General features: G+C 44.8%; 1 protein-coding gene across 7 annotated transcripts in view; it reads right to left on the bottom strand.

The window, feature by feature from the left end:
- Positions 1-24,618, bottom strand: part of ZNF469 (zinc finger protein 469) — a 607,005-nt gene that overhangs the window by 534,702 nt on the left and 47,685 nt on the right. The gene's annotated exons all lie outside the window — the stretch shown is intronic.

Genomic DNA, 24,618 nt, shown 5'->3' with positions numbered 1-24,618 from the left:
GTCATGGTTAGAAAAAAAAACTCCCACTGGAGTCACTCTCATGTTGGAAAGCAACCTAATACAGCTGGAACCACTTCCATAATACAGCTGGAACCACTTCTAGTGTGAACAAGGGTTCACACTAGATGAGCAAACTTTAGAAAAATTTTATTAGGCCGATTCGCCCTAAAAATTTGTTTAGGGTCGAATTTATTTGCGGCAAATCTATATTAAGAACGGCTGTTTCTTGCCTACAGAGAGCCTCAATAGGGGTGTAGAACACTTTACTTTGTTCTAATGTGCATATGGAGTGTGCTGGGGTAGTGAAATAATACTGTTATTCAGTATGACATGCAGATTACAGGTATCCCTATTAGAATCACTGCCGCAGAGCGGCACAATGATGGAGCCTGAAGGTGGCATCAGTGTGAGGAGACCACATAGTGGCTGAATGACACAGCGGAATGTGGCTGAAGCATGAGGAGACCATATAGTGGCTGAATGACACAGCCTGGAGGTGTTGGCAGCATGAGAAGACCATATAGTGGCTGAATGGCACAATGTGGAGGTGGCAGAAGCATGAGGAGACCATATAGTGGCTAAATGACACAGCGTGGAGGTGTTGGCAGCATGAGGAGACCATATAGTGGCTGAATGGCACAGCATGGAGGTGTTGGCAGCATGAAGAGACCATATAGTGGCGGAATGACACAGCGTGGAGGGGTTGGCAGCATGAGGAGACCATATAGTGGCTGAATGACACAGCATGGATGTGGCTGAAGCATGATGAGACCATATAGTGGCTGAATCACACAGCGTGGAGCTGTTGACAGCATGATGAGACCATATAGTGGCTGAATCACACAGCTTGGATGTGGCTGAAGTATGAGGAGACCATATAGTGGCTAAATGACACAGCATGGAGGTGTTGGCAGCAAGAGGAGACCATGTAGTGGCTGAATAACACAGCTTGGATGTAGCTGAAGCATGAGGAGACCATATAGTGGCTAAATGACACAGCGTGGAGGTGTTGACACCATGAGGAGACTATATAGTGGCTGACTGACACAGCGTGGAGATATTGGCAACATGAGGAGACCATATAGTATCTCAATGACACAGCTTGGATGTGGCTGAAGCATGAGGAGACCATATAGTGGCTAAATGACACAGCGTGGAGGTGTTGGCAGCATGAGGAGACCATATGGTGGCTGAATGACAGCATGGAGGTGTTGGCAGCATGAGGAGACCATATAGTGGCTGAATGACAGAGCTTAGATGTAGCTGAAGCATGAGGTGACCATATAGTGGCTAAATGACACAGCGTGGAGGTGTTGGCAGCATGAGGAGACCATATAGTGGCTAAATGACACAGCGTGGAGGTGTTGGCAGCATGAGGAGACCATATAGTGGCTAAATGACACAGCGTGGAGGTGTTGGCAGCATGAGGAGACCATATAGTGGCTGAATGACACAGCGTGGAGGTGTGGGCAGCATGAGGAGAACATATTGTGGCTAAATGACATGGACTGAAGGTGTTGGCAGCATGAGGAGACAATAGGGCCTCACAATCCCTAAGATTAATAGATGAATTTTGAAATTTAAATTGAAGATGTATGGTAGCTAGTGCTACCTTAAATATTTTAAGGTAATGTCCCAGGCCCTGCAGCATCACTAAGCCATAGAGTTGCTGAATGACACAGCCTGGAGCTGGCGGCAGCATGAGTAGACACTAGGGCTTCACAATCCCTAAGATTAAAAGATGAATTTTGAAATTTAAATTGAAGATTTATGGAAGCTAATTCTTTGACAGAAGCATGAAGAGACCATTGAAATTTAAGATTTTAAAATTAATTTGAGATTTTGAAATTGAAATTGAGGATTTTGAAATTTTAACTCACAAGTTTTAGTGTATGGGTACAAAGGACCAAATTGAACAACGAGTCACATGTCACATGGCTGCACAATGACAGAGCCTGGAGGTGGCATCAGTATGAGGAGACCATATAGTGGCTGAATGACTGCCTGGAGATTGTGGCAGCATTTAGTGTCTGAATGGCACAGCATGGAGTTGCTGAAGCATGAGGGAACATGCTGCCTACCTAATGTGGGGGGAACTATACTGCCTAGCTAATGTGGGGGAACTATACTGCCTACCTAATGTGGGGGGAACTATACTGCCAACCTAATGTGGGGGGAACTATACTGCCAACCTAATGTGGGGGGAACTATACTGCCAACCTAATGTGGGGGGAACTATACTGCCAACCTAATGTGGGGGAACATGCTGCCTACTAATGTGGGGGAACATGCTGCCTACCTAATGGAACTACAAGGTACTGTACATTGCGGTAGGAGGGGTAGTCTTATATGGCATGTATATCCCAAACTCTACATTTTAACTGTAAAAGTTGGGGGTCGTCTTATACACCCAGTCGTCTTATACGCCAGCATATACGGTATGTGGGGGGGGAGGGGTCCTACAGATACAACCGGCCCTTTGAGGGTGACCAAACTGCTGATGCGGTCCCCGATGAATTTGAGTTTGACTCCCCTGCTATAGTGGCTGAATGGCACAGCCTAGAGGTGGCTGAAGCATGATGAGACTATATAGTGGCAGAATGGCACAGTCTGGAGGTGGCTGAAGCATGAGGAGACCATATAGTGTCTGAATGGCACAGACTGGAGTTGGCAGAAGCATGAAAAGACCATTGAAATTTAAGATTTTTAAATTTAAGATATTGAAATTGAGGATTTTGACATTGAAATTGCACTACTCTGCCTGACATCTTTATTGTGTGTATGAGGGGAGTACAAAACGCTTCACTGCGCTTAAAACAGTATTTGTCTAGAAAAGCAGCAGGTGTGTACTATTAGCTGTCCTTTCACAGTATATAGGCCCTTGACAGATTAACAGGTACAACACAGTACACTACATTGATATAGGTATGTGGTATGCACTTATGAGGGCAGAAAAATGCGCTACAGTATGCTTTAAAAGTATCTGAGTACAACACCAGCTGGCGAGTACTTTTTCTGGGACTTTTACAGTATGTAGACCCTTTACAGATTAACAGGCACAAAATAGTACACCACTTAGATGTAGGTATGTGGAATGCACTGATGAGGGCAGAAAAATGGGCTACTCTACGTGTCAAAAATTATTTGAGTAAAACACCAGATAGTGATTACTTGTGGCTGTCCTTTCACAGTATGTAGGCCCTTGACAGATTAACAGGTACAAAATAGTATACTACTTAGATGTAGGTATGTGGTATGAACTTATGGGGGCAGAAAAATGCATTACAGTATGCAAAAAAAATAATTGCCCACAGCACCAGCAGTACACAACAATGCTGGAGCACACAGTCACTGTGCACTATACCCATAATTGCAAAAAAGACTCTCTCTCAAATACTATTAGGAATGGACTGCTGGGTATGGATTATGCTGTCTACAGACTAGTATAACCAGCAGAGTTGTTGTGGAACAAAGACACAGATTTGCCCTAAAACATTATTTCTCTCTTCTGTGAAAACATTTCTGCAGCTGAGGCAACACAGCTCTCTGCCCCTCTTTGTAATACAATGCTGTTCACAGGGGTTAATCGCTGCAGTAAGAATTAATGATGAGGCTGCTTTCACACCATAAAAATTCATCCGTTACAAACGTCCGTCAGAAAACCCACGTTAAACGGCGGTTAAACACTCCCATTCAAGTCTATTGGATTTTTTTCATTACCCGTTATCAACCGCTATAGCCCGTCATGAATAATGGCCGTTAGTTGTGACGGGAGAAATAACGGGACATGCACTAATTTTTTGCAGTCACAAGAAATTAAACAGCCGTTATTTTTAACATTGAAGGCTATGGCAAACGGATGAGCCTTTACGTCATCCATTTGCACCTGGTTTATAATGTTAATTATTATTTCTGAGCATGCTCAGCAGAGGTGACATCAGCAGACTCTTGCATTGCTGAAGGACTACTACTACTCCCATAATGGAACAATCTTGTTTCCATGATGGGAGTAGTAATTCCCTGGCTGCGGGTGTCTGCAGACAGCTGGGGAGGCTACGACCCCCATCATGGAACAGAGTCTGTAGTACAGGGGCTGAGGAATTGATCACTTCTGAGACCCGATGCAATCCGAAGTTATTAAGCAGGGGAGCGGGCAGCATGGTCCGCAACCCTGCGATGTATGGTGTGTTTTAACTTTGATTTTTGAATCCCTGCGGGGAGCCCTGAATGGCTGATACCGAGGAGCCATTCAAGGCTCTCAGCAGGAGATTTAAAAATGAGCATTGCTAGCAGCAGGGGGGGGGGGGCATATCTATGTTAAAAGCGCATTAGATATGACCCCCGCCAGCGCATTTATAATATGCCTCCTGCATTTATATATATATATATATATATATATATATATATATATATATATATATATATATACACCCCCACCGGCACATTAATAAATATATACCCCCTGCTGGTGCATTAATAAATATACCCCCCGCCGACGCATTAATAAATATATATGCCCCGCTGGCGCATTAATAAATATATACACCCACAGCGCATGTATAATGTGCCCCCCGCAAAGCAAGTATAATGTGCCCTCTCAGCGGCTGCTGGCACTATGCGCTTAGAAATATTTTTCATTCATAGCGCTGCAGGGGTATATGTATATAGAAGCGCTGGGGGGTTCAGACATATAGCGTTATCTGTCCCCCCCCACCCCAGCGCATCTATATACATATGCCATCGTTGCGCTATGAATGAAAAGTATTTCAATCAGCAGCATGGGGCCGGCCGATTCTGCTGCTAGAATGCTTTTCACATATAGTATATAGATGGCTGCTCTGCGGGAGCACATTATACATGCGCTGTGGGGGGGTATATATTTATTAATGCACCGGTGGGGGGTATATATACATATAAATGCACTGCAGGGGGGATAATATCAATGCACTGGGGGGCTAGATATATAGGCTATATGCAGCGCTCCCCCCCCCCAAGCACTTTTAATATAGATATGGCCCCCTGCAACTCAAAAAGTTCATTTTTAAATCTCCCGCTGAGAGCCCTGAAAGGCTCCTCAGTACCGGCCATTCAGGGCTCCCTGCGGGGGATTCAAAAATGAAAGTTAAAACACACTGATACATCGCAGGTTTGCGGACCATGCTGCCCGCTCCCCTGCTTAATAACTTCTGATCGCATCAGGTCTCAGAAGTGAAACCCGGTGCGATCCCTCAGCCCCTATACTACAACCCCCATCATGGAACAGACTCTGTTCCATGATGGGGGTAGTAGTAAAAACACTAATGTAGCCTTCCCAGCTTTCTGCAGACTCCCACAGCGAGGGAATTACTACTCCCATCATGGAAAGAAGTCTGTTCCATGATGGGAGTAGTAGTAGTCCCGGCTGTGGGAGTCTGTAGGCTGAGGTGTTACGGCCATACATGAGGGATGTTATAACATGTCTTAACGGATGAACATTTATTCAGCTATTAGCACCCGTTATTTCATCCGTTATTATACATCCGTTTTTTGTGTTTAATAACAGATGAATGCTCATAGTGTGAAAGCAGCCTAAGAGGTGAAACGCTGCTGAAACAACTTTTCTGTGTAACACACACACAGCGATGTCCGTCCTATCTCTCTGCAGTGTAATGAATGAAATGATGAGCCACAAAATGGCTGCCGAATATATTGGGCAGTGACATCACAGGGGTGAGTGGCTGCTGATAGGCTGCATCCTGCATGTGATTCAGGGTCATCCCGCCTACTTCCCTTCCAGCCTTGCCTTCCCTCCTTCCCAGCGTTTCTTGCACCATGTACTGACATGTAGATCCGCCATTTTAGATGTCCTGGAGCCTGAACCGCAGTAAATGGAGTTTAACCCCTTGGGGACGGAGCCCATTATAACCCTAAGGACGGGAGCATTTTTTGCAAATCTGACCACTGTCACTTTAAGCATTAATAACTCTGGGATGCTTTTACTTATAAATTTGATTCCGAGATTTTTTTTTCGTGACATATTCTACTTTATGGTAGTGGTAAATTTTTGTCGATACTTGCATCATTTCTTGGTGAAAAATTCCAAAATTTGATGAAAAATTAGAAAATTTTGCATTTTTCTAACTTTGAAGCTCTCTGCTTGTAAGGAAAATAGACATTCCAAATAAATTATATATTGATTCACAAATACAATATGTCTACTTTACATTTGCATCATAAAGTTGACATGTTTTTACTTTTGGAAAACATCAGAGGGCTTCAAAGTCCAGCAGCAATTTTCCAATTTTTCACAACATTTTCAAAATCGGAATTTTTCAGGGACCAGTTCATGTTTGAAGTGGATATGAAGGGCCTTCCTATTAGAAATACCCCACAAATGGCCCAATTATAAAAACTGCACCCCTAAAAGTATCCAAAATGACATTCAGTAAGTTTGTTAACCCTTTAGGTGTTTCACAGGAATAGCAGCAAAGTGAAGGAGAAAATTCTAAATCTTCATTTTTTACACTCGCATGTTCTTGTAGACCCAGTTTTTGAATTTTTACAAGTGGTAATAGGAGAAATAGCCTCCAAAAATTTGTAACCCAATTTCTCTCGAGTAAGGAAATACCTCATATGTGTGTGTCAAGTGTTCAGCGGGCGCAGTAGAGGGCTCAGAAGGGAAGGAGCAACAATGGGATTTTGGAGAGTGAATTTTGCTGAATGGTTTTTGGGAAGCATGTCACATTTAGGAAGCCCCTATGGTGCCAGAACAGCAGAAAACCCCACATGGCATACCATTTTGGAAACTACACCCCCTCAAGGCATGTAACAAGGGGTCCAGTGAGCCTTAACACCACACAGGTGTTTGACGACTTTTCGTTAAAAGCGGATGTGTAAATAAAGTGCAGTTTCTTCCCCAAATTTACAATTTTTACAAAGGGTTATGGGAAAGAATGCCCCCCAAAATTTGTAACCCCATCTCTTCTGAGTGTGGAAATACCCAATGTTAGGACGTAAAATGCTCTGCGGGCGAAATACAATGCTCAGAAGAGGAGGAGCGCCATTGAGCTTTTGGAAAGAGAATTCGTATGGAATGGCAGTCAGGGGCCATGTGCGTTTACAAAGCCCCCTGTGGTGCCAGAACAGTGGACCCCCCCCCCACATGTGACCCCATTTTGGAAACTACACCCCTCACAGAATTTAATAAGGGCTGCAGTGAGTATTTACACCCCACTGGCGTTTGACAGATCTTTGGAACAGTGGACTGTGCAAATGAAAAATAAAATTTTTCATCTTCACGGACCACTGTTCCAAAAATCTGTCACACATGTGGGGCGTAAATGCTCACTGCACCCCTTATTACATTACACGAGGGGTGTAGTTTCCAAAATGAGGTCACATGTGGGGGGGGGGTCCATTGTTCTGGCACTATGGGGGCTTTGTAAACTCATGTGGCCTTCAATTCCGGACACATTTTCTCTTCAAAATCCCAATGGCGCTCCTTCTCTTCTGAGCATTGTAGTGCGCCCGCCGAGCACTTTACATCCACATATGGGGTATGTTTTTACTCAGAGGAAATGGGGTTACAAATTTTGGGGGGCTTTTTTCCTATTTTCCCTTGTGAAAATGAAAAATTTTGGGTAACACCATCATTTTAGTGAAAACTTTTTTTTTTTCTCATCCAAATTTAATGAAAATTCGTCAAACACCTGTGGGGTGTTCAGGCTCACTATACCCCTTGTTACGTTCCGTGGGGGGTGTAGTTTCCAAAATGTGGTCACATGTGGGTATTTATGTTTTTGCGTTTATGTCAGAACCACTTTAAAATCAGCCACCCCTGTGCAAATCACCAATTTAGGCCTCAAATGTACATGGTGCGCTCTCACTCCTGAGCCTTGTTGTGCATCCGCAGGGCGTTTTATGCCCACATATGGGGTATTTCCGTACTCAGGAGAAATTGGGTTATTAATTTTGGGGGTCTTTTTTCCTTTTACTGCTTGTGAAAATAAAAAGTATGGGGCAACACCAGCATGTTAGGGTAAACATTTTTTCTTTTTTTTACACTAACAGGCTGGTATAACCCCCAACTTTTCCTTTTGATAAGGGGTAAAAGGAGAAAAAGCCCCCCAAAATTTGTAGTGCAATTTCTCCCGATTACGGAAATACCCCATATGTGGCCCTAAACTGTTTCCTTGAAATAAGACAGGGCTCTGAAGTTAGAGAGCGCCATGCGCATTTGAGGACTAAATTAGGAATTGCATAGGGGTGGACATAGGGGTATTCTACGCCAGTGATTCCCAAACAGGGTGACTCCAGCTTTTGCTTAACTCCTAGCATGCCTGGACAGTCAGTGGCTGTCCAGAAATGCTGGGAGTTGTTGTTTTGCAACAGCTGGAGGCTCCGTTTTGGAAACACTGCCGTACAATATGTTTTTCATTTTTATTGGGGGGGGGGGGGACAGGGACAGTGTAAGGGGGTGTATATATAGTGTTTTACTCTTTATTATGTGGTAGTGTAGTGTAGTGTTTTTAGGGTAAATTCGCACTGACGTGTTACGGTGAGTTTCCCGCTAGGAGTTTGAGCTGCGGCAGAAAATTTGCCGCAGACCAAACTTGAAGCAGGAAATTTACTGTAAACCTGCCCGTGTGAATGTACCCTGTATGTTCACATGGGGGGACAAACCTCCAGCTGTTTCGAAACCACAACTCCCAGCATGCACTGACAACTCCCTTCAGTTAGGTTCTGTTATCTAACAGTATTTTCCAGTGTGCCTCCAGTTGTTGCAAAACTACAACTCCCAGCATGTACTGACATACCGTGCATGCTGGGAGTTGTACTTTTGCAACAGCTGGAGGCACACTGGATGGAAAACCTTCAGTTAGGTTCTGTTACCTAACAACAGTATTTTCTAACTAGTGTGCCTCCAGCTGTTGCAAAACTACAACTCCCAGCATGTACTAATCGCCGAAGGGCTTGCTGGGAGAAGTAGTTATGCAACAACTGGACGTTACGCAACTACAACTCCCAGCATGGTGAGACAGCTGTTTGCTGTTTGGCCATGCTGGGATTTACAGTTTTGCAACATCTGGAGGGCTTCAGTTTATAGACCACTGCACAGTGATTTCCAAACTGTGACCCTCCAGATGTTGCAAAACTACAAATCCCATCATTCCCAGACAGCAAAGAGCTGTTTGAGCATGTTAGGAGTTGTAGTTTTGAAAGATCTGGAGGAATACAGTTTAGAGACCACTATATAGTGGTCTCAAACTGCAGCCCTCCAGCTGTTCCAAAACTACATATTCCAGCATGCCCAAACAGCAAACAGTTGTCTTAGTTGTCTTGGACAACCGCGATCCCCCTTCTATTCCGGGTCACCGGGTCACCATAGACCCGTAATGACCCGGAACCGGCGCAAATCGCAAGTGTGAATTCACTTGCGATTTGCGCCAATTGCCGACATGGGGGGTCTAATGACCCCCCTGGGCATTTGCACGGGGTGCCTGCTGATAGATATCAGCAGTCACCCCGGTCCAGTCCCCGCGCGGCGGGGACTGAAATTCTCACGGGCGTATGGATACGCCCTTCGTCCTTAAGTACCAGGATGCAAGGGCGTATGCATACGCCCTTCGTCCCCAACAGGTTAATGAAGCGATTTACACGATAGCATTCGTTGCGAAACAAATATTTCATGAAATTCGTAACAAATTTGGGTTCGTCATCTTCTATTTGCTCATCTCTAGTTCACACTTAGGAAATTCAGCAAGATATTTTCTTGCTAAATATCCTCATACTGACTGCTGAGTTTCCTCAAACTTTCATTAATTGGCTCAAACTGTGCCAGCATTCCGTTGCATTTTTTGTCACAGCGTTGCATTTGAAGCCATGTGCCTTTTACCAAAACCATGCCTACTTTTACAAAGGTCACTTCCCCTTTTTTGGGCACAAAGGAACAGCGTCTACAAAGTGTCTGAACCAAAAAATAAATGTAGCACTAGTCATGAAAGGCAGTTTTCTGGTGTAAATTACGCATAAATTTGCAGTAGTAAATCTGCCATAATGCGTTGTGTGTTTATGAGATATAGGGTTATTGTAGACTTATTGTAGAACTTGTTTTAGTAAAAATTGTTGTCCTTGTTATGTGTCATTCAAGTGATGTCCAGTGGGCTTTACAAAAAAAAAAAAAAAAGTTCCCTGCCGGTTTCTTAGAGACCTACACTCTGGCATCATCTGTGTATTAATAGTGACGTAACAGAGTTAAAACTTTGCATGTCTGTTTCTTTAATTAAAGTCTGATTAGTAATTCTTGTAATGAAGTTGTTACCAGCTGGACCTAATGAATGGCACTGAGGTCATACGCTTATTCTGTTCTTGAAGATTGACATCTGTTCTTGGAATAATATGTGTTATAATGCAGCTGATGGTTTACTGGATCACTGGATGCCCCTGAACTGTGTAAACTGGTGAACTGTGACTTCACATTGACCACACATGGAGAATGACAACAAGAATATCTTAAACCTGATGGTACACTTTTCTAGTACCAGGTTCCACCCCCTTTTGCCATTAAAACAGCCTTCATTCTTCATGATATACTTTGTACATGGTTCTAAAAACATTCCTCCATATGGTCCCGATTGCATTACGCAGTTGCTGCAGATTTGTCGGCTGCACATCCATGAATCTCCCATTCCACCACATCCCAAAGGTGCTCTATTGGATTAAGATCTGGTGACTGTGGACGCCAATGTAGTACAGTGAATTTATTGTCATGTTCAAAAAAACAGTTTGAGGTGATGTGAGCACTGTGACATGGTGCATTATCCTGCTGAATGTAGCCATCCGAAGTTGGTCATAAAGGAATGGTTATGGTAAATAACAATGCTCAGGTAGGCTGTTCCATTTAAATGATGCCCAATTAGTAGTAAAATGTTCAGATGTGTGCCAAAATATGTCCCACACACCATTAAACTACCCACACCAGCCTGAACCATTGATACAAGGCATGTTGTTTACATTCTTTCAGGCTTCCATTGTACAATTTTTTTGAGCCTGTGCAAATTGTAGCCTTGGTTTCATTTTCTTAGTTGACAGGAGGGGCACCCACTGTTTTCGTAGCCCATCTGCTTTAAAGGTGGATGTGTTGTACATTCAGTGATGGTATTCTGCATATCTTGGTTGCAACAAGTGGTTATTTCAGCTACTGTTGACTTTCTGTCATCTCGCTCCAGTCTGCCCATTCTCCTCTGATCTCTGACTTCAACAAGGCATTTTCATCCACAAAACTTCTGCTCACTGGATATTTTCTCTTTTTTTAAATCATTCTCTGTAAAACCTAGATATGTTTATGCGTGCAAATCCCAGTAGATCATCAGTTTCTGAAAATCTCAGACTAGCCTGTCTGGCCCGAACAACCATGCCCCATTCAAAGTAAATGAAATCCCTTTCTTCCACATTCTGATGCTTAGTTAGAAGTTCACCAAGTTGTCTACATGCTTGAATATATTGAGTTTCTCCCATGTGATTGTCCAGTGAGTGTGTGGTGGCTCAGTACGGGATGGTGTGTCCCCGTACATTTCTCCTGCCCTGTCAGGCTGAGTCCCTCCATGTCCCCAGGGCCCCCCTACAGTGTAACCCCTATTGTAAATAAGTTTGTATTACTAGTGTACTGTTGCTTTAAATATTATACCATGTGCTTGTTACCCAGGAGGAACTAGTGACTAGGTGACCCCCCCAAGTGACCTATGGGCTCCTTGCTAAGCTCCCCTATAAAACCAGGGGTGGAGCTACAATTGCTCTCAATTAGCTCATTGCTATTCCTGCTGAGGTCCAGTGCAGCCATCTCAGTGTGTGTGTCCAGAGCATTGGAGGCCTTAAGCCTAAAGTCTGCAGCCACAAAGTCAGCTCAAGTAAGCTCAGTCATCTTCATGTCAATCGTCAAGTCAGTCAAGGCAAGTCTTCTTTAGTGTTGAGCGTGAATATTCGCAATTCGAATATTTATAGCAAATTTCGCATATTGGCGAATATAGCTCTATATATTCGCAATTACGAATATTCATAAGTTTTTTCCCCACAGAACACATGACAGTGATTTCATCCCTCCCTGCTTCCAGCTTGTGGTCTAAAGAAGGCTTCTATACTATTTACTGTATTAGACTGGAGAGCGAATATTCACGAATATCGTCACTAAAATTAGATAGGTAGGTAGATAGATGGATAGATAGATAATATAGATAGGTAGATAGTATGAGCATGTGCATACACGCATGCGAATTTATGCAAAGCGAAAATAACCATGAAAATATCAAATATGCAAATTTCATAAATATAGGACGAATTTTCATCCATATATTCGCGAAATATCGCAAATTCGAACATGGCATATGCCACTCATCACTATCTTCTATATAGTCACCGTGGCCTACACTAAAAGTGTCTCTACATTCTGCAAGTCCCAGCAAGCCTGTGAGGTCCCCCTGTGTCACTGGTCACCTCTCAGGGATATTGGCTGTACTGCATAGACTGTATCACCTGTCTACCCTCATTAAAGCTACCGTTGTCCGTAACTTGGCGTCGGTGTCTTCATTGCCCCCATGCCTAGCCCAGAACCAGCGGTATTACCTTCGGGTGGTTAAGGCTAAACCACGCCCTGGCTTCACGACAAGAAGGGGTTAATAACATCTGCCCGCAGGGTTACAACATCTGCCCTGCATTGCACCCCGCTATACCACAAGTGTGTATAAAGTCATGAGTGTACAGCCTGTGTAACAGTGTAATTTTGCTGTAAATTTGTAAAATAACTCAACACACAGCCATTAATGACTAAACCTTGGCACAAAGGGAGTACATCCTAAGTAGAAATGTCCAAATTGTGCCCAAAGTGTCAATATTTTATGTGGCCACCATTATTTTCCAGCACTGCATTATACCTCAGGGCATGGTTCCAGTAATCCATGTCCTTGTCTTTATTGCCTGTTTGCAGTCTTTCTTGTGCTTCATCTTAAGTAGAGGTTTCTTTCTGTGATGACAGCCATGCAGACCAATTTCATGCAGTGTGTGGCGTATAGGCTGAACACAGATATGCTGACCCCCACCCCTTAAACCTCTGTAGCAATGCTGGCAGCACTAATATATTTATTTAGTCAAACTCTGGAAATGATGCTGAGCAAATGCACTCAACAGGCGAGGCCTGTTCTGAGTGGAACCAGTCCTGTGAAACTGCTGTTTGGTCTTGGCCACCATGTTACAGCTCAGTTTCAGGGTTTTAGCAATCTTCTTATAGCCAAGGCCATCTTTATTTATATTATATTTTATTTATATATTTTTTTTTTACATATCCTTAGAGAGTTCTTTGCCATAAGGTGCCATGCTGAACTTCTAGTGACTAGTTTTAGAGAGTATAAGAGTGATAACACCAAATTTAAGCAACCTGCTCCCCTTTTACACATGACATTGGAGAGGGAAATGGCTAATTGAGCCCAGTTTGGACATTTTCCCTTATGGCTGTGTGAGTTATTTGAGGGGCTACAACACTAAACACTGTTATACATGCTGTGCACTTACTACTGTGTACTCTGTGTCATTTCTTCAGTGTTGTCACACGAAAAGATATTATAAAATATTTACAAAAATGTAGAGTGGACTAATTTATATGAGATACCGTATACTGTATGTGACATGTTGTATATGGTATATACTGTATATGGTTCTTTATGTACAGTTGCACAATGCTTTTGTTGTACACTCATTTTCTTTTATTGGTAGATCCACTCTATAGATAACAATTATTGCATAATTTTCATGTCCACTATTTTCAGAATCAGGAAGGAAAAGTATTTTATAATAAGAGTAAATCTTCTTTATTTTCTAACATGAGGAGACTGTGCTATTTCTTCTGTTATATTTACTCACCCTAATCATCCTGACTGTCCACTAGCTATACAAAGTATTGTGCAACTGTGATGGCCCAGTGCAGCATCTCCAGAGGCTACTCTGGATTAATCGGGTGGCTGAGCTGATACAAAGGTTTGGTAAATGCAAATTATGTGTGTAACTGTATTTGCAGAATAAAATGTTTTTTTTTTTTTTTTCTGTCTTGCGCCACAAGTTAAAGAATACTTTGAGTGCACCAGCATTCAGAGAGTTAACAATTGCATTTGCTAAGCAATTTTGTGCAGCAGAAGTAAGAATCTAGTCACATGTAATACTCCTGGCACAGTTGCAGTTGTCCAAACTCCAACACCTTAACAAGGGAGAAGAGGTGAAACTTCTTTTTTGTTTGGCCAGACTAGCCCTGGCTTTGGCAGAAACACATGTTAGTCTGAGTTCAACTTTGGCTTTCCAAGTGCACATGTCAGCTTTTCGGCTCTGGTCACACCACACATTCCTGAAGAGGCTGATTTATTTAGGCGTAGATATTGCAATTGTTAGGCATACCACCTGCAAATAGGCCACATTCTCAATTCTCAATAGTTCTACAGTCTCTTTTCCATGGTTTACCAAGGTGAGAACTTTTGTTCAGTTAGCTCAAGAAATTAAGACCAAAGTTATATCTTCTGCTAAAAAGCACAATCTGCCTAATGGGGCGTTCACACCACCTTTTTGCAATACAGTTCCCATATCAGGTTTTTGATGAAAAACAGATTCCTCAAAACCTGACTAAACTGTATCAAAACGTGTGTAAAAATTTTAACCCGTATATGGTTTGAAAAATGATGTCCGGTTGCATCTGTTTTTTTTTAAGAAAAAGTATACGTTTTTAACTTTTCACTCCATTATGAATAAAGTTTTACTTGTTTGATTGAAATTCCAAGAAAAAAACTGTGCAAAGTCAAAAACCGTATGGTGCAAACCGGAGGGAACCATACGCACATATGGTTCTCTACGGTTCCCATTGACTCCCATGTTTAAAAAAAAGTATACGGTTTCAATACGGTTTTTCCACCCGGATCAAAAACCGTGGTAGGCTATGATTCTGGGTAAGGAAAATAAACGAACAAAACTGTACTGTTACGCCGAGCGCTCCGGGTCCCCGCTCCTCCCCGGAGCGCTCGCTTCACTCCCTCCGCTGCAGCGCTCCGGTCACGTCCTCTGACCCGGGGCGCTGCGATCCTGCTGCCAGCCGGGATGCGATTCGCGATGCGGGTAGCGCCCGCTCGCGATGCGCACCCCGGCTCCCCTACCTGACTCGCTCCCCGTCTGTTCTGTCCCGGCGCGCGCGGCCCCGCTCCCTAGGGCGCGCGCGCGCCGGGTCTCTGCGATTTAAAGGGCCACTGCGCCGCTGATTGGCGCAGTGGTTCCAATTAGGGTTTTCACCTGTGCACTTCCCTATATTACCTCACTTCCCTTGCACTCCCTTGCCGGATCTTGTTGCCTTAGTGCCAGTGAAAGCGTTCCTTGTGTGTTCCTTGCCTGTGTTTCCAGACCTTCTGCCGTTGCCCCTGACTACGATCCTTGCTGCCTGCCCCGACCTTCTGCTACGTCCGACCTTGCTTCTGCCTACTCCCTTGTACCGCGCCTATCTTCAGCAGCCAGAGAGGTGAGCCGTTGCTAGTGGATACGACCTGGTCACTACCGCCGCAGCAAGACCATCCCGCTTTGCGGCGGGCTCTGGTGAAAACCAGTAGTGGCTTAGAACCGGTCCACTAGCACGGTCCACGCCAATCCCTCTCTGGCACAGAGGGTCCACTACCTGCCAGCCGGCATCGTGACAGTAGATCCGGCCATGGATCCCGCTGAAGTTCCTCTGCCAGTTGTCGCTGACCTCACCACGGTGGTCGCCCAGCAGTCACAACAGATAGCGCAACAAGGCCAACAGCTGTCTCAACTGACCGTTATGCTACAACAGTTGCTACCACAGCTTCAGCAGTCATCTCCTCCGCCAGCTCCTGCACCTCCTCCGCAGCGAGTGGCCGCTCCTGGGATACGCTTATCCTTGCCGGATAAATTTGATGGGGACTCTAAGTTTTGCCGTGGCTTTCTTTCCCAATGTTCCCTGCATCTGGAGATGATGTCGGACCTGTTTCCCACTGAAAGGTCTAAGGTGGCTTTCGTAGTCAGTCTTCTGTCCGGAAAAGCCCTGTCATGGGCCACACCGCTCTGGGACCGCAATGACCCCGTCACTGCCTCTGTACACTCCTTCTTCTCGGAAATCCGAAGTGTCTTTGAGGAACCTGCCCGAGCCTCTTCTGCTGAGACTGCCCTGTTGAACCTGGTCCAGGGTAATTCTTCCGTTGGCGAGTATGCCGTACAATTCCGTACACTTGCTTCAGAATTGTCCTGGAATAATGAGGCCCTCTGCGCGACCTTCAAAAAAGGCCTATCCAGCAACATTAAAGATGTTCTGGCCGCACGAGAAATTCCTGCTAATCTACATGAACTTATTCACCTAGCCACTCGCATTGACATGCGTTTTTCTGAAAGGCGTCAGGAACTCCGCCAAGATATGGACTCTGTTCGCACGAGGCGTTTCGTCTCCTCGGCTCCTCTCTCCTCTGGTCCCCTGCAATCTGTTCCTGTGCCTCCCGCCGTGGAGGCTATGCAGGTCGACCGGTCTCGCCTGACACCTCAAGAGAGGACACGACGCCGTATGGAGAACCTCTGCCTGTACTGTGCTAGTACCGAACACTTCCTGAGGGATTGTCCTATCCGTCCTCCCCGCCTGGAAAGACGTACGCTGACTCCGCACAAAGGTGAGACAGTCCTTGATGTCTACTCTGCTTCTCCACGTCTTACTGTGCCTGTGCGGATGTCTGCCTCTGCCTTCTCCTTCTCTACAGTGGCCTTCTTGGACTCTGGATCTGCAGGAAATTTTATTTTGGCCTCTCTCGTCAACAGGTTCAACATCCCAGTGACCAGTCTCGCCAGACCCCTCTACATCAATTGTGTAAATAATGAAAGATTGGACTGTACCATACGTTTCCGCACGGAGCCCCTTCTTATGAGCATCGGATCTCATCATGAGAGGATTGAACTTTTGGTCCTCCCCAATTGCACCTCGGAGATTCTCCTTGGACTTCCCTGGCTTCAACTTCATTCCCCAACCCTGGATTGGTCCACTGGGGAGATCAAGAGTTGGGGGTCCTCTTGTTCCAAGAACTGTCTAAAACCGGTTCCCAGTAACCCTTGCCGTAACTCTGTGGTTCCTCCAGTAACCGGTCTCCCTAAGGCCTATATGGACTTCGCGGATGTTTTCTGCAAAAAACAAGCTGAGACTCTACCTCCTCACAGGCCTTATGATTGCCCTATCGACCTCCTCCCGGGTACTACTCCACCCCGGGGCAGAATTTATCCTCTCTCTGCCCCAGAGACTCTTGCCATGTCCGAATACGTCCAGGAGAATCTAAAAAAGGGCTTTATCCGTAAATCCTCCTCTCCTGCCGGAGCCGGATTTTTCTTTGTGTCCAAAAAAGATGGCTCCCTACGTCCTTGCATTGACTACCGCGGTCTTAATAAAATCACGGTTAAGAACCGCTACCCCTTACCCCTCATCTCTGAACTCTTTGATCGCCTCCAAGGTGCCCACATCTTCACTAAATTGGACTTAAGAGGCGCCTATAACCTCATCCGCATCAGAGAGGGGGACGAGTGGAAAACGGCATTTAACACCAGAGATGGACACTTTGAGTATCTGGTCATGCCCTTTGGACTGTGCAATGCCCCTGCCGTCTTCCAAGACTTTGTCAATGAAATTTTTCGTGATCTGTTATACTCCTGTGTTGTGGTATATCTGGACGATATCCTAATTTTTTCTGCCAATCTAGAAGAACACCGCCAGCATGTCCGTATGGTTCTTCAGAGACTTCGTGACAACCAACTCTATGCCAAAATTGAGAAATGTCTGTTTGAATGCCAATCTCTTCCTTTTCTAGGATATTTGGTCTCTGGCCAGGGACTACAGATGGATCCAGACAAACTCTCTGCCGTCTTAAATTGGCCACGCCCCTCCGGACTCCGTGCTATCCAACGCTTTTTGGGGTTCGCCAATTATTACAGGCAATTTATTCCACATTTTTCTACCATTGTGGCTCCTATCGTGGCTTTAACCAAGAAAAATGCTGATCCCAAGTCCTGGCCTCCTCAAGCAGAAGACTCCTTTAAACGACTCAAGTCTGCCTTTTCTTCGGCTCCCGTGCTCTCCAGACCTGACCCTTCCAAACCCTTCCTATTGGAGGTTGATGCCTCCTCAGTAGGAGCTGGAGCTGTTCTTCTACAAAAAAATCCTTCCGGGCATGCTGTCACTTGTGGTTTTTTCTCTAGGACCTTCTCTCCAGCGGAGAGGAACTACTCCATCGGGGATCGAGAGCTTCTAGCCATTAAATTAGCACTTGAGGAATGGAGGCATCTGCTGGAGGGATCAAGATTTCCTGTTATTATCTACACCGACCACAAGAACCTCTCCTACCTCCAGTCGGCCCAACGGCTGAATCCTCGCCAGGCCCGGTGGTCTCTGTTCTTTGCCCGATTTAATTTTGAGATTCACTTTCGTCCTGCCGATAAGAACATTAGGGCCGATGCTCTCTCTCGTTCCTCGGATGCCTCAGAAGTTGATCTCCCTCCGCAACACATCATTCCACCTGACTGCCTGATCTCCACTTCTCCTGCCTCCATCAGGCAGACTCCTCCAGGAAAGACCTTTGTTTCTCCACGCCAACGCCTCGGAATCCTCAAATGGGGTCACTCCTCCCATCTCGCAGGTCATGCGGGCATCAAGAAATCTGTGCAACTCATCTCCCGCTTCTATTGGTGGCCGACTCTGGAGACGGATGTTGGGGACTTTGTGCGAGCCTGCACTATCTGTGCCCGGGATAAGACTCCTCGCCAGAAGCCCGCTGGTTTTCTTCATCCTCTGCCTGTCCCCGAACAGCCTTGGTCTCTGATTGGTATGGATTTTATTACTGATTTACCCCCTTCCCGTGGCAACACCGTTATTTGGGTGGTCGTTGATCGATTCTCCAAAATGGCACATTTCATCCCTCTTCCTGGTCTTCCTTCTGCGCCTCAGTTGGCTAAACAATTTTTTGTACACATTTTTCGTCTTCACGGGTTGCCTACGCAGATTGTCTCGGATAGAGGGGTCCAATTCGTGTCTAAATTCTGGAGGGCTCTCTGTAAACAACTCAAGATTAAATTAAATTTTTCCTCTGCATATCATCCCCAGTCCAATGGACAAGTAGAAAGAATTAACCAGATCCTGGGTGATTATTTGCGACATTTTGTTTCCTCCCGCCAGGATGACTGGGCAGATCTCCTTCCATGGGCCGAATTTTCGTATAACTTCAGGGTCTCTGAATCTTCCTCCAAATCCCCATTTTTCGTGGTGTACGGCCGTCACCCTCTTCCCCCCCTCCCTACCCCCTTGCCCTCTGGTCTGCCCGCTGTGGATGAAATTTCTCGTGACCTTTCCATTATATGGAGAGAGACCCAAAATTCTCTCTTACAGGCTTCTTCACGCATGAAGAGGTTCGCGGATAAGAAAAGAAGAGCTCCCCCCGTTTTTTCCCCTGGAGACAAGGTATGGCTCTCCGCTAAATATGTCCGCTTCCGTGTCCCTAGCTACAAGTTGGGACCACGCTATCTTGGTCCTTTCAAAATTTTGTGTCAAATTAATCCTGTCTCTTATAAACTTCTTCTTCCTCCTTCTCTTCGTATCCCTAATGCCTTTCACGTCTCTCTTCTCAAACCACTCATCCTCAACCGTTTTTCTCCCAAATCTGTTCCTCCCACTCCTGTTTCCGGCTCCTCGGACGTCTTCTCGGTCAAGGAAATTTTGGCTGCCAAAAAGGTCAGAGGGAAAAATTTTTTTTTAGTAGACTGGGAGGGTTGTGGTCCTGAAGAGAGATCCTGGGAACCTGAGGACAACATCCTTGACAAAAGTCTGCTCCTCAGGTTCTCAGGCTCCAAGAAGAGGGGGAGACCCAAGGGGGGGGGTACTGTTACGCCGAGCGCTCCGGGTCCCCGCTCCTCCCCGGAGCGCTCGCTTCACTCCCTCCGCTGCAGCGCTCCGGTCACGTCCTCTGACCCGGGGCGCTGCGATCCTGCTGCCAGCCGGGATGCGATTCGCGATGCGGGTAGCGCCCGCTCGCGATGCGCACCCCGGCTCCCCTACCTGACTCGCTCCCCGTCTGTTCTGTCCCGGCGCGCGCGGCCCCGCTCCCTAGGGCGCGCGCGCGCCGGGTCTCTGCGATTTAAAGGGCCACTGCGCCGCTGATTGGCGCAGTGGTTCCAATTAGGGTTTTCACCTGTGCACTTCCCTATATTACCTCACTTCCCTTGCACTCCCTTGCCGGATCTTGTTGCCTTAGTGCCAGTGAAAGCGTTCCTTGTGTGTTCCTTGCCTGTGTTTCCAGACCTTCTGCCGTTGCCCCTGACTACGATCCTTGCTGCCTGCCCCGACCTTCTGCTACGTCCGACCTTGCTTCTGCCTACTCCCTTGTACCGCGCCTATCTTCAGCAGCCAGAGAGGTGAGCCGTTGCTAGTGGATACGACCTGGTCACTACCGCCGCAGCAAGACCATCCCGCTTTGCGGCGGGCTCTGGTGAAAACCAGTAGTGGCTTAGAACCGGTCCACTAGCACGGTCCACGCCAATCCCTCTCTGGCACAGAGGGTCCACTACCTGCCAGCCGGCATCGTGACATGTACAAGTCGTCGCATGGATGCAATTTTCAATGTAGATTCAATGCATAAGGTTTTCAATACAGATCCATACGGTTTTCAAATTGAAAATGTATACGGGAACTGTATTGCAAAAACGTGGTGTGAATGCACCCTAAGACCTATCATCTTAAAGGTAGTCGGTCATCAATATAACCCGCACTGACCTGTTGTAGAGGCTTTAGTGCAGTTGACACTAATTATTTTTATTTTATTTATTTATATAGCGCCTACAGATTCCGCAGCACTTACTAATGACAATAATACTTACCAGTCCCTACTCCAACCCCCCATTCAACTGCAATCCTGGTTCTTCGGTAAATGCAAATGAACTGCTTGGTTTACAGGGGGCGTACCCAAACTCCCTGTGCACAGTGACGTCTGGCCAGCATCTTCCTATCTATGCCTCCTCCCCTGTGCTGAGCCTCCTCTGCAGAGACTCAGCACAGTGGAGGAGGCATTACTAGGAAGATATCAGCCAGACGACCCCATGCACAGGGAGCTTAAGAACGCTTCCTTTGTATCAAGCAGGTCATTTGCATGCACCAAAAAAACAGGATTGCGGCAGAATGGAGGCACAGAGTGGGAACTGGTAAAAATCATTGCCATCAGTGTCACCCACACACCAAGCCTGTATAACAGGTATGTTTTGGTGATAGTGATGACAGATTCCCTTTAAAGGGACAGTGACTGGAATCTGCTTCTCCTAAGCCTAAAGTTGTATCCTTAAGCTGTACTTCTCTAAGCTACATTCAGAGTGCAGGAACTCTATTGAACTGCATCAGTCTTTAAGTAAAATTAAAGTTGTTACCTGAAATCCTGGATGGCAGAAGTCTCATTCTTAGGGTTTGTGTAGGGAAACAGCTACATTGAAAAGGGATGTGGGACAGACACATAGGGGACATTTGGGGGTTAAAATCACTCAGCTAAGTGGCAACTGCTTCAGGAACTACTACCCTCATTCTGACTCATCATATTGCACCCTGGTCTCCACTCAACCAATTGATATCTGTAAATTATTCTGGCACCAGGAACCTTGCATACCACCAGTCTTGTTCTCCTAGAGCAAGATTTAGTGAAGGGAAGATAGGGTGGCTTATAGCCAGTTGTAGTGGAGCATAACTCTGACTAATACATCAACAATGCAAAATTTGTAAACTTTAGTACTGCAGAATAAGTTGTTTTTTAGAGCTTGAGACAGGATGAGAGGGGGGAGATGATAAGCACAGATGTCGGGCTAATAGACAAACCCCTTACACTGAAAACAGTGATACGTGGATCCTTGTAGAAAACAATTCACAGATATACTCTTCATGGCAAATGATAAGTGTAGCATTACTTCCACAGTTCTGTTGTTCTATCATCTGTAATTTCAACATGTGCAGAAGTCTAAGCCCACTATATAAAAGTTATATTATTTGTAATATTTATATGAAGGTAATATACTTAGTATTGAAAAATAAATACGTTTTCATAATTCCTGAAAAGGCAAATATTATGAAGTAAAACACCCTGCAATGCCTTCTATTACACCCAGAAAACCTGGGCATGTGGTGCTTTGTTTAACATTCTGCCCAGCAGGGAATTCCTCATTTAATTATGGTGTTTATGTTGCCATTCATTTTCAGTAGACCACATCTACATAATGATTTTATAATATCGTGACACTTACATCCTGAAGTATCTGGACCGGAGAACAGGGAGGGATTAGATCAACTACTACTGTAGTTTAGACCATGTATATTTTAGAAACATTACGCTCACATACATGCTAACCTAATTTAGCATCAGCTCTCAGCAAAGATTTCCCTCCATACCCCTCAAATAATTTTTATTACTCCAGATATTTTAGGAAAGGCTGGTTTGAGACAGGCACAAGACAGCTCTGGTAATACAGCAATGTTTTTTTTTTATATTCTTATGTGAGTAATTATGCGCTCCAAATCTAATGGAACGCATGTGTCATTTCCGGCATGGGCATATACCACATCCGGTTTGCCGGCGTGCATGCTTGCGCATCACTTCCTGTCTGTGCGTTCCACACTGAGTATTGGTGTGGCACACACATCCTCTCCGGAAGATCATTCAGGGATACCGGAAGCGCTTACCTTGCATCCCCATGTGGATTAAGCAATGGCGTCAGTACGTGACTTTAGTGTACGGCATGACAGGTGTGTGATATCATTTTGACCTGAGGAAGAGGGGTGCAGATCCCTTCGAAACGCATTGTCAACTGTTTGTTACAATAAATAATGCTGTTTAAACCACCTGGAGTTTTGGCATCCTTGCAACTCCGTCTTCAGATCCAGCAAGCGCCAGAAAAGTGTCACTTTTCTACAAACTTCAACGAGAGTGTGGACTTCTACATCTATATATTTAGGTTATTCCTGTAAACACTATATATTACCTAGGAACATCTTTGGGTTATGTATGTGTACTGAATAAGACACATATCTTTCTGTGCACACCAAACAGACTACTAGAAATAGCCTCGCTATTACACATTGGTTAAACTTAATTTTAATAGGATCTCAATAAAGGTTATATTTTAAGGGGTATTGCGTTTTGACAGGAGTAACACAATACAGCAATGATATTCAGATCTCCCATGATCTTCCGGACTGAAGTCAGCTCCCCATAATATTGTGATCTGATTCAGGTTTGATATAGTACAGTTAATTTGAATGTTAAGAAACATTTAATTACTATAGCTGCATTTAGGTCCAAGTTCTAAAGCAGAAAAATACTAAGGAATATATAAAGCATACCTGTCATTTGCAAATATAAATAGTTTTTGCAATTTGCGAAAACAATTTACATAATGTAGATAATGCAGAATAATTGATGCCTGACGAAAAAGCCGGAGTGGCTTTGAAACGCGTTGCGTGGATCCTTTGTGTGCAATAAATTTACCTTATACATACATACTTCTTGTGGCAGCGCAATTCATCTCCCTTTCTTGAATCTCCTTTTACCTACATTTGCGCCTGGACGCTGGGAGCCGCTATCACAGGATTCCTGATCAAGCACATTGAGTGTTGTGCCCCCATTCGCACACAGGGGATTGATTTTTGATTGGGCTCTCCACTATCTCACCCATCAGGTTCCATCCAGGGGCGCACACCTTTTGTATAATGTAGATAATAGCCTTATATGTATATTTGTAGTATACATTGGTTAAAAATGTGTATTTTTTGGGGGTGCAAAAATCTTCTCCCTTCAACTATTGCCTGTGTGTCTCTGTGCAGAGACAAAATATAGGAAGTGTGGGTAGGACAAGCAGGACTCTGTGCAGGCTCCTGGCTTTTTAGTCAGCCTGCTGTGTGAGCATGTTACAGAACCTCCTGCACAGAGCCCTGCTTGTCCCGCACGCACTTCCTGTATTTTGTCTCAGAGACACACAGGAAATAGCTGCAGGGACAAGATAGCATTTTTTTTGGACCAGGGCATATTACAAGCATACATACAATGTTAGTATCTACATTATGTAAAACGTTTTTTTCAAATGATAGACATACTTTAAAGCATGTGTGTATGTTGACTTATATTTTGCTGCAGTAGCCTCCCTTTTCTCAGGCTTTCATGTTAACTTTAGAATGTTTTCTTTTTATATTATTTACATTTTTCTAACCAACAAATCTGCAGTTTAAAAATGTTTCTTTCATGCAACAATTTATTCTGTAATGTTCTAAAAAGTATTAAAAAATAAACAAGTTCTAAGAGGATTCAGGACATTGAAAGAAGTCTGAAAACATTTAATAAGGCAACAAAGAGAACATTTTCAACTGTTATGGAACAGATGCTTATCTTAACCCCAAAGAGGACTGTAATAACAATCTTTCTCAAGGCGGCTTTCTGAGACACTACGGTACGAGCTGCTGTCCAATACAATACTTCTGTTGTGTATACCCATCTCACTAAAGCTTCACTTCATTCATTGTCTGCTCTGCGTCCTGGAATGACTCTGTACATACATTCCTGAGATCCC

The sequence above is a fragment of the Hyla sarda genome, chromosome 6 (assembly GCF_029499605.1).
Source record: "Hyla sarda isolate aHylSar1 chromosome 6, aHylSar1.hap1, whole genome shotgun sequence".
Taxonomy (NCBI): Eukaryota; Metazoa; Chordata; class Amphibia; order Anura; family Hylidae; genus Hyla; species Hyla sarda.
This window is presented reverse-complemented; position numbering and strand designations above follow the sequence as displayed.